We start from the raw sequence: 11366 nt of genomic DNA, 5'->3' as shown, positions 1-11366 counted from the left end.
CTGGGGATGACAGTAGCCATGGGGGTGGTAGATGGGTCACCGGAGAGATATTGGGGGGCGGGAAGGGAGAGAAAACTTGCTGTTTGGTTAAAGCTCAAGGAGGAATGACCGTTGAAAACTGTCCCCCCGGATTTCTGACTTGGGCAGTTGGATGCTGCTGCCACCATTCAAGACCGGAAACACAGGGACAGGTTATGGGGCAAAACACGTGTGTGTTCCTTAAATTCCTATAACTCACAATCTGACTTCATCTGTTTGGTTTCTGTTTTCTTTTTTCTTTCCTTTTTAAAAGATTTTTTAAAGAAACAATTTATTTTAAGAGGGAGAGAGAGAGAATGGGGGGGAGGGGCGGAGAGGGGGGCAAAGAGAGACTGTCAAGCCGACTCCCTGCTGAGTGGGGAGCCTGATGCCGGGCTCCATCATTTTGTTCTCTAGAGTTAAGAGTCTGTTTCTTGGGTCCTCTCTCTTTTTTTCCTTTGCTCCTACATTTTGTTCCTTAAATTCCACATAAGAATGAAATCACACAGTATCTGTCTTCCTCTGACTGACTTATTTCACTTAGCTTGTAGCTGTCTAGCTACTTCCCAATCCTTTGTGTACATTCCTACTCCCACCCCTTTCTGTCTCTATAGATTTGCTTACTTGGGACATTTCATACAAGCGGAGCCATAGCCAAAACATTCTGAAATATAATCTAACCCGCCCCTGCATTTCTAGCTATCACTTCTGCAGAGGTGCGCTGGGCAGTGGGGTAACAGCATCTGTTTTATTCAAAACCCTTTCATTTCCGAATGACAGTAACACAACTCCAACTAACTTAAGCAAGAGGGGGATCTTTGGGCTCACATAACTGGGGAAGACCAGTGAACCCTTAGCTGGATCTGAACCCTCCAATGACCTCAGATTTCTTCTTCCCCCTGCCCAGCTTAAACTTTCCTAACCCTCAGTGTTGATTGGTTGGGCTGAGTCATGTGTGTATCACTTGGGCCACTCCCTGAGGTCAGAGATGAGTGCTGTGATTGGCTAGGCCTGAGTCACATAAGTCCCTGTGGCCAGAGGGTCTGACTCTGTGCTGGTGCCACATCCACAGCCTGTGGTTGGCTCAGGGAAGGAGCAGGTGCCTAGCGGGCTCCCCCAGGGAGAGGGTTGTGAGTGTTGCGGGAAAGGGACTGTGCGAGGGATGCCGCCAGGTAAAGGTCACCGATCCTCTTGCCAAGTAAAGTAGGAATAAAAGTAGGAAGAAAAGGAAGAAAAGAGGCTGAACAGCCAAGCAGTACGTGGGCAGAACTAGATAGATCCTGCTGATGGCGCATGCTGTAGGAGTTCAGAAGAGCAGGGCTCCCTGAGAACCAGTGGCATAGGCGTCCTTAAACCTCACTTCCTGTCAGTCACTCAAGATTTACCTTCATTTGGTCCTGTAAGACTTCGGCAGGGCTTGGAAGAATAGGGGGTTAGGCAAGAAATGGGGTGGGGGACTCTGACGGGGGAAAGTGCACTGACAGAGGGAGTGTTGACCAGTCAGCAAACAGACCAGTATGGCCCCAAGAAGAGCCTGGGGAGGGAATTAAGAGATAAATTTGGAAGTACAGACCAGATCCCAAGTTTTGTGACTCAAATTCAGCAATGGGAAGCAAGTCTGAGGTAGAAGGCTTCGAACACACTTTGTTTCACTTTACATCTGTTTTATATAATATTTTATTTGTTTTGGGAAATCCCAAACTACTTTTTGATTTCCAAGCATATGAGCAAACAACATAATCTTGGGCTGTTTGTCAGGTTCTTTCCCCAAGTAGATAGTCACTTCTGTTTTCTCATGATGGGGTCTGAATGGAATTGGTTGTTCAACACTGATGGTTTCTTCTTTCATTGCACATCATGGGCTGCTAGCTGGATTCCTTGTACTTAACACCCTGACATTGTATACACTCCTTCATTTCTGCTTCTTGTGCCTTCCTCTCATTTATCTATCTGGTGAACTCCTACCAATTCCACAAAATACAGATCACGGTTCCTTGAAGAGGAAACAGACCAAGCCTACCTCATTTCTCACATGGCAATTAGCACAGGGATAAATAAATACATGTATGAGTAAAGGGGCTCACATCTATCTAGCATAAATATGGCACAGATATTTTGTGTCAGCTATGAGTGTATTTGCTGGCAAGTATCAGACAAATCCAATGAGTGGTGGGTTAACCAGATAGAGATGAACTTTTCTCACATATCAAGTCGCTTGGAAATGGAACCTTCGTCGTACCTGTTGGTGGGAATGTAAATCGGCGCTGCTACTATGGAAAACAGTATGGGGTTTATAAAAGGAGTAAAAATAGAATTACTCTATGATCCTGCAATTCCACTTTTGGGCATTTTTCCAAAGAAAATAAAAACACTAATTTGAAAAGATACGCGTATCCCTATGTTCATTGCAGCATTATTTACTATAGTCAAGATATGGAAGCAGCCCTTGTCCATGGATAGATGAATTGGTAAAAAAAAAAAAAAAGATGTGGTATAGACATACATAATGGAATATTACTCAGCCATAAAAAAGAATGGCTGAGTAATATTTGTGAAAACATGGATAGAGCTGGAGAGTATTTTGGTAAGTGAAATAAGTCAGACAGAGAAAGACAAATATCATATGATTTCACTTACATGTGAAATCTCAAAAACAAAACAAATGAACAAACAAAGCAAAACAGAAATAGACTCACTGATACAGAGAACTGGTGATTGCCAGAGGGGAGGGGAGGGATCGGAGACAGAAGTGGAATAGGTAAAGAGGATTAAAGAACCCAATTTACAGTTATAAAATACATGAGTCCTGAGGATGTAATGTACACATAGGGAATATAATCAACATTACATATAATAACTTTGTATGGGGACGGAGGGCATCCAGACCTGGCATGTGGATCATTTTGTAATGTAAAAAATATCAAATCTTCATCTTGTACACCTGAAACTAATAGGCCGTTGCATGTCAATTACAACCCAATTAAAAAAGAGAAGTTTGAAACTTTCATTGGTGGCACTGGTTTGGGGGCTCAACGAAGCCATCAGAAACTTAGCCTCAAGATCACTGAAACATGCCGTCACCCTCTGTGTGTGCCTCATTAGCCATTCCTAGCTGCAAGGGAAACTGAGTTTCTCCCCCAGCGTTGGGGTGTGCTGGTGCCCGGGCCGTATCTTGGTTCTGTTAGTGAGGAAGAACGAGGGGATGGATAGTCGCTAGGCAACCAATGCATCCTTTACATATTTCATCTCATGTTTCAAGGTTAACAGATTCGAGGTGGAGTTCTGTGTTCAATATTGTAAAAGTCTGTCGGAGCCCAGCAGGCAAAGGCAATTTGGTTATTGATGTCTGTCATAGGTGTGGAGTGGGGCACATGGCACGCTTGGTGTACATTTACCATCTTTGGTCCGGCCAATAGATTGATCTGGGTGTGGGGCCCTCTGTTTCCTCCCTCTGCCCTTACCGCGCCTGCTCTGTGTGCTGGGAGCCAGACTCTGATGGGCTGCCTCATAGATCCCCTTGCTCTTGGACTTCTGAGTGGGTTTGACCTTTGGAAGGCAGTGGCAGGAGGGCGCAGGACGGGAGGAGAATGATGTCAGGATATTTATTCCCCCAACTCCCCCCCTGCTGGGTCACCATGGTTATTAAACGCCACATCTCCTTTGGTCGCCGCCTCTGTCCGTCTCTCTGCCGTGGATTCCAACAGCTGCCCTATCCCTCACCCCTTCAGGCCAAGCCCCCTACATCTTCGCTGGTTGGTTTCCCCAAGCCCTGCCTACACCTTTGTAAACAATAACTCTAAACACGTCATTTTATTTATTTATTTATTTAGAGAGACAGGGCAGAGGGAAAGAGAGACTCTCAAGCAGGCTCCGTGCCCACTGTGGAGCCTGTCACAGGGCTGGATCCCATGACCCTGAGATCATGACCCGAACTGAAATTAAGAGTCGGATCCTTGACCGACTGAGCCACCCAGGAGCCCCTGAACAATACACTTTTAATAAGCTCTGCCTGAATCACTCCATTTCAAGTTTCCATCTCTTTCCTGTGAGGATCCTGCGAGGATCAGTCCGTCACGCACTGGGGGCTTGTACTGGGTGAAAGTGTTGGAGTTACTGATGGGCGCCTTTGCCTCCCCTTCCTCAAAGTCAAGGGCAGTGTGCCTCCCACACTCCACAGGATACCTGACTGGCCACATGCTCTCGGATGTACAGAAGTCTTCTTTTATTGATTCTTGTTGATCAGCCCCTCAAGGACAACGATGGTGTCTCTGCTGTGGTTTATCAGCACATCCAGCTGCGAGGCACAGCAGCCCGGAGCTTTTAGGAGTCAGTAGGAGGGAGCTGATGGGCTGTTCTCTCCAGGCTGTGCTGTGGCAGGCCAGAAAGAGCTGTCATTTCTGAGAGCCGTTGGTTGGAAGTGGCTGCTCACCAGGCCGCTCAGAAGGTCAAGGATGCCCACACTGGGTGTACCACGCGCCCTCTGCCTTGCTCCTGCCTCTGCCTCCCAGCTCCCCAAGGCCTTGGAGTTTGCATTCAGAGAACAGACTCTGTGGTGTGCTATAGGGTTAGGTTTCTCCCCCTCCCAACCGCTCCCCCACCCCACCCCCGCCAAGCCCTTTGATGCCTTCGAGCAGGGTTTGTTAGACTTGAAAGAAGACGTGAATCACTTGATCATTAGTTGCAGGTTCTGATTCAGCAGGTCTGGGAGGGAATCAGAGAATCTGCATTTCTAACAAGCACTCTGATGGGGCTGGGGGTGGGGGCAGGGGCTGGGGCCGCTGATCTAGGGAGCGCACTTGAGTAGCAAGGACTTGGAGGTGAGCCATCCATTCCAGGAGCCACCAGCCAACAGGCGGCTGTGTCCCTTGAGTGTCCTTCCTCCAATTTTTATCTCACAGTCTCATCAGCCCATCAGAACCGAGTTTCTAGTAACAGGTTCTTGGCTTAAATCAAAAAGAGAAGTCTGTTAGTGTTTATGAAACGGGAAAGAGAGGATGCTGGCCTGGGGAATGGTGGGGTCCAGAGACCCAAATGATGTTGCCTCTGTCATTGTCACCACCAGCCACCTCTTTCTCTCATTGCTCTTCTGCTCCTTTATTTTTTTGGTCTCTTCCTCTCCACCTACCAGCTTCCTGTCTCCAGCAGGGGCTTTGGCTACAGGTGGCAACAGGCTAATCACACACTGTCATCTAAATGGGAAAAGGGAACTCTCTCCCCCAGCCCGGAGCGCTCCCACACCGCACCGGCTCTGGCTAGAGGGCTGGAGTGTCCTATGGGGGGCAGGTGGTCACGGCCCTGGGCAGTGCCCCAGAATCAGATGAGTGGAGGGGGAGCCGAGTGGAACCCCCTGGGGAGAGACTGTAGTGCAAAGATAGGGCAGAAGCAGCAGCTGGTCAGACCCCGCCGCTGCTCTCTTCCACCTGTGAGAGGTCCTGTCCTGCTCTTCCGACTTATGAACATGCGTGTTGGATTTGGGGGTTTTTTTGGAGGGGGTGTAGGCAGAGTTTGGGCATCAAGGGGAGGAAGGAGAGTATTGGCTACACATGGCAAAGTCTCCGAAGCCAGAAGCACAGGTGTCTGAAATATCCTCTCCTAGACCCGGATCCAGCTTCTTCCTGTCTGCCTTTCTCTCGCACACATCCCATCCGGACATGGAAAGACAGAGCCATCACTTGGCCTGGCCTGATGTCACTCTCCAGTCACGGCAGTAAGAGGGGGACGATTGTAGAGCGCCTGTGTGCTGGGCTCCCTGCATACCTGAGCTCAGTTAATCATCACAAAGGCCCCATGGTAAAGATCTGCCCCTCCAGGTCTCCAGTGAGGAAGCAGGGGTGCGAAAAAGGCTAAGTAACCCCCCCCCCCCCCAGGCCCACCTAGCTCTGTGAGCCAGAGAGCTGGGATTCGAACTTGGGTCTGACTGCAGAGCTAGAACTCCTCATCCACCTGTCTGTCCATTTGCCCATCTGTCCATCCATTCGCCATCCATCCATCCCACAGACCTCTAGGGAGCATCTCCTCTGTGTCTGGCACTGAGCTTGGGCCGGAGGACAGGGGAGAGGGGACAAGAGAGACACAAAGCTTGTCCTCGTGGAGCTTGCAAATGCAGGGGGATGCAGAAGGCAGTAAACGGGCATATGATGACACGTTGTGAAAAGCAAGATGGAAGAAAAGGAAGCAGGGTTGGAGGATGGCACAGCAGATTGACAGCGCTGGGGGAGGCAAGCACAGCACCTGGGATGAGACATTTAAGGAGATGCCCTCTCTTGGGGTCCTGCACGTCCAAGTTCGGCGCTGGCATGGCCTTGGTTCCTTACATTTTGCACCCATAGGGGCTTGCTCGCCCCAGTCCCATCCTGTCCCATAGGCGGGGAGTCCTGGAGGGCAGGTGACATTGGTCCAAGACATCAGCGGGCAGGTCTCTCCAAGGCAACAGGAGTCCACAAATAAGATCCACTGCAGGGTTGTGTGGTTTTTCAGCCAAAGATCAAAACTCTACAATATTCAATATTGAGCGCATCTTCTGGAAAAGGCCAACTTATCTGGAGTCCCTGATTTTTCAGTGTTTCCTGTGTGGGAGGAAGTGGGGGGACTACCTGAAGAATATGCTTATGCATGCTTCATACACATGCTTAGTTTAGATAAGCTGGCCAAAAGTCCATTAGTCCCTGCGACATTAAACTTCGAGACCAGAGATTCCCAAAGTGGGCTCCCTGGGCCAACAGTGTCAGCTTTTCCTGGACACTTGTTAGCAATGCAGACTCTGGGCTCTTGCTCCAGACCTACTGATTCATAAATTTTAAGGAGCTTCCAGGTGATTCTGGGGCCTGCCCACGTTTGAAAACCACTGGGTAGATGGGTGTCATGCTGAACAGTGATGGACTCTTTATTTTTAGGTTTTTTTTTTAATTTAAATTCAATTAATTAACATGTAGTGTATTAATAGTTTCAGAGGTAGAGGTCAGAGATGCAACAGTCTTCTCTAACACCCAGTGCTCATTACGTCACGTGCCTTCCTTAATGCTCATCCCCCAGTGACCCCATCCCCCACCCCTCTCCCCTCCAGCAACCCTTAGTTTGTTTCCTATACTTAAGAGTCTCTTATGGCTTCTCTCTCTGACTCCATCTTGTTTAATTTTTCCCTCCCTTCCCCTATGAGCCTCTGTTTTGTTTCTTAAATTCCACATTATCAGTAAGATCATATGATAATTGTCTTTCTCTGATTGACTTATTTCGCTTAACATGGTACCCTGTAGTTCCATCCATATTGTTGCAAATGGCAAGATTTCATATTTTTTTGATGGCTGAGTAATATTCCATTGTATATATAAACCACATCTTCTTTATCCATTCATCTGTTGATGGACATGTGGGCTCTTTCCATAGTTTGGCTATTGTGGACGTTGCTGCTGTAAACATTCAGGTGCACGTGCCCCTCTGGATCACTACATTTGTATCTTTAGGGTAAATGCCCAGTAGTGCAATTGCTGGGTCATAGGATAGCTCTATTTTTAGCTTCTTAAAGAACCTCCATACTGTCTTCCAGAGTGGCCGCACCAGCTTGCATTCGCACCAACAGGGTAAGAGGGTTCCCCTTTCCCCACATAGTGAGGGACTCTTTAAACCTTACCTGGGCAGAGACACAAAAGCCAGCCTTCTCTGAGAAATGGCAGTGTCCTCGTCACCAGTTCTCGGCAGTCCGGGGAGGGTAGTGACTTACCTTGGGTCACCTGAGTGTGCGCAGGGGTGCGGCACGTGGCCTGCGGGTCTCACTCCCACTCTGCCATAGTTTATGAATCTATTTGTGAAGGAGGAGGGAGAGCCTCCTTCCTTCTCTGTGTCGAAGAGCTAGGACAGACTTCCACATCAACATTTACGCCCTGTGTTGAAAGTCCCATTAGTGCTGTTGGACATTCCCAACACAGAAAATGAGAAATGTCAAAGGAATCTGTCATAAGAGCTCTGAGATTGGCGGCGGGGGGGGGGGGGGGGGGAGTTGGAGCCCTTGTGCCCTACCCTGGGAGCCAGACGGCAATGAAGAACGAGAAGCAGAGGAAAAGGTTATAAAAATGTTTAGTCTTTGCTTTATTGAGTTACAACAAATGAGCAACAAGTTAGAAAAAATGGTTTTTTTTTTTTTTTTTTTCAAACTCCCTAGCATTTTATTTGTGCAGGGTACCCAAATGAGGGGCTAGGGGGAGGCGTGGGTTGCAAACACAACTCATATTGCGACATTTACACCAGATATGTCTCTTGGTTTTTCCTCTTTAGAAGTTAGGACTAACTGGAAAGAAAAAAAAAAAGTGCACTCCAGAATCTAAAATTGGCCCAAACACAAACACACAAACAAACAAACAGAAACCAGTTCATGGTGAGGCTTCAAGCTGAAATCTTGTCAAAAACCACACGGAGAAAAGCCAGTCAGGAACAGAAACCAAAAACTGAAGCGGTTCATCTTTGTACCATCTAGATAGGAAGACCTCTTGTTGTTTTAATTTCATAGAAGTAATGATAATGCTAAAAATGGGGGAGCCCTTTCTGCTGGTATCTGAAAAGAGGCCACCTGCCCCTGGGGTCTCTGGTGCTGGCTCGGCCCACGGTCAGCCGAAGAGGCCAGGCGGTGGAGAAACCAGATCTACCTGCTGGCAGTTCGGAAAGCCTTGTGCGTGGCTAAACAGGGACCCCGGTGGGGGGAGGGGCTAGGGGGAGAACTGGAAATGGATCTGATCCGGAAGCTCCATCATCTGTAAACCCTCTCAACGTGGAGACAGATGCCCCAATCCAAGCCCTTCCCACAGAGAAATCGCGCAAATTTCAAACTACGTAAAAAAAAAAAAAAAAAAAAAAAAATGAACTCTCCCTACGTAAAGTCCAGTAGATATAATGGCACTAATGCTAACATCCCCCCACTGCCCAAAATTAATAAAATAAAGATTAAAAAAAAAAAGAAGAAAAGGAAAAAAGAGAAAAGCACGTGTGATCAGCCCTCCCGCCTGGGGAAAAAAAAAACCTTACAATGGTAGTGCTGGAAAAGGATGCTGCCCTTGATTAAAAAGGTAACAAAATTCCCACATTGTACAAATTGGTTCCAGTATAGCAAGAGGTGGGGGCCAGGGCAGAGGAGCAAACTATTTACAGGGACCCATTGAAAACGCAGTAGTAGGACTTTGGCACTATGAACAATTCCCACCGGTCCTCCGGGCGGCGTGAGTGAGGGCTGGGGTTCCTGTTCCCTGCAGCCACGTGCCCGCTAAGTGGTTCCACTTGGAGTCTCTGGCCAGGGTGGCCCATGGCCGGGGAGGGAGGTTCTCTTCTTTCGTCAAAGACAGAACGCCCCCTTTATCAGCAATGCAGTTCCAACAGACGTCCCTAGGAAGATGACACAAAACCAGAAACAAGATGTCAGGAGATACTCATTCCCTTGTGGGGTGTGGGGGGGGGGGTTGGGGGAGTGGAGGCAGGGGTCACTCTTCCTGGGGAAGGCCCCTTCCGAAGCCATCCTGGGGCTTGGAGGAGAGATAAATGCCCAGGTTTGGACCCAGGTTTTTTATTTTTTACTTTTTAAAAGATTTTATTTATTTATTGGAGAGAGAGAGCATGGGCAGGGAGGAGGGGCAGAGAGAGAGGAGGAAGCAGGCTCCATGCTGAGCAGGGAGCCCAGTGCGGGGCTCAATCCCAGGACCCTGAGATCATGACCTGAGCCGAAGGCAGAGGCTTAACCCACTGAGCCACCCAGGCGCCCTGGGGGCTAGTTGTTAAAAAGGAGTGTGTGTTTCTGAGCCCAGTCTGACATCACAGGAAGTGCCTCCAGAATCAGGCCTTTGAAAACAGGAGGGTTGGGGCGCCTGGGTGGCTCAGTGGGTTAGGCCGCTGCCTTCGGCTCGGGTCATGATCTCAGGGTCCTGGGATCGAGTCCCGCATCGGGCTCTCTGCTCAGCAGGGAGCCTGCTTCCCTCTCTCTCTCTGCCTGCCTCTCCATCTACTTGTGATTTCTCTCTGTCAAATGAATAAATAAAAATCTTAAAAAAAAAAATAAAATGAAAACAGGAGGGTTTTCTGGGCAAGTGGAGGTGGTGCAACTGTTTACTTCATTTCAAGGCCCTTTCCTTATTCCTGGAGAGGCGGCCAGGCACAGTGGTTCCTAAGAGGTCCCGGAGTCCGGCAAACTGGATTCGGGTGCTAACTATTCTGTTTATTGACGGTGGGGCCATACACATGTGACCTAACCTCTCTAGGACTTAGTTTTTGCTTCTGTAAGACGGTTACTAATAGGGGTTGCGGAGATGATTAAGGAAGCTGACATTCGCCCCAGAATTTGGAAGAGTGTCCAGTATGCGGTTACGTAGTATATAAGATACTTCGGAAGTGTTCTATATTGTATTATATACCTTTGTCGTTGTTGCTAGGTGCAGCCTTTTCTAAGCACGGTAGGATCATAACAAGGTGAGACATTTTAGGTGTATTATTAATTTGGCATTCATATCGACCCAACCGTGTGACCATGAGTCCCACTTTATGGCTGAGCACGGGGAGGCTAAACGCTTTGCCCACGATGAGACAGCGAGGACGTGGACCGGTCAGGATTCCAACCCAGGCCATCTCCAGAGTCTATGCTCATAACAAACAGTATCTAATAAGAGTCCATATGCAGAAACGCTTAATTCTTATATTTTTTGAAGTGAGGAGAACAGCGCAAGGACCGTCTGATGAGCTGAACGGTGTCTCCCCAACAGGCTCTGTGGATGTCCCAATCCTCGGGATCTCAGAATGTCACCCGATGTGGATCTTCCGTTACAGAGGTAAGTAATCAAGTGAACATGAGGTCACTGGGGGGGGGGCCCTAATCACTCCAGTGCGACTGGTGATGCCACCAACAGGCAAGCTGGACGCAGACTCACACAGGGAGAGCGCCGCGTGAAGACAAAGGCAGAGACCACGGTGACGCAGCCACAAGCCCATGGGTGCCACGGAGGGCCAGCTCCTCACCAGACGCTAGGAGAGAGGCGTGCCACAGACTCTCCCCTCACAGCCCCCAGAAAGAAACCAACACCGCCAACACCAGACTTCCAGCCTCCAGAACTGAGGGAGAACACATCCCCTTTGTGTAAGCCACCGCCTGGAAGGCGGCCCTAGGACGTGAAGACAGACCACCATTACTACCCTGTGGGCTCCTGCGGGGAGGAACCCCAGGGGAGGGCACAGGGCTGTCCCAGGGACAGCTACTATCCTGTGACAGGCCGGAAGCTTATCGAATCTGCAGGTTCTGAAGCCACTGGCTTGTCCTCTGCCTTGCTCCTCGTCAGGCCTCTCCTCTGGCTGAGAAAGGGGTAGGGAGGGCCCCGAGGAAGGCT

The 11366-nt window shown here is 49.0% G+C and overlaps 1 protein-coding gene across 2 annotated transcripts in view; it reads right to left on the bottom strand.

The window, feature by feature from the left end:
- Nucleotides 1-8063: 8063 nt before the first annotated feature.
- The window catches only part of ZHX2 (zinc fingers and homeoboxes 2), a 154121-nt gene continuing 150818 nt past the window's right edge, over nucleotides 8064-11366 (bottom strand). For both annotated transcript variants that reach the window (XM_059395097.1, XM_059395098.1), the window contains exon 4: nucleotides 8064-9384. The gene's annotated coding sequence lies outside the window, so the exon portion shown is untranslated. The remainder of the gene's footprint in view (nucleotides 9385-11366) is intronic.

The sequence above is a fragment of the Mustela nigripes genome, chromosome 3 (genome assembly GCF_022355385.1).
Source record: "Mustela nigripes isolate SB6536 chromosome 3, MUSNIG.SB6536, whole genome shotgun sequence".
NCBI classification, from domain to species: domain Eukaryota; kingdom Metazoa; phylum Chordata; class Mammalia; order Carnivora; family Mustelidae; genus Mustela; species Mustela nigripes.
Note: the sequence above shows the minus strand (reverse complement) of the source record. Positions and strands in the feature narration are given on the sequence as shown.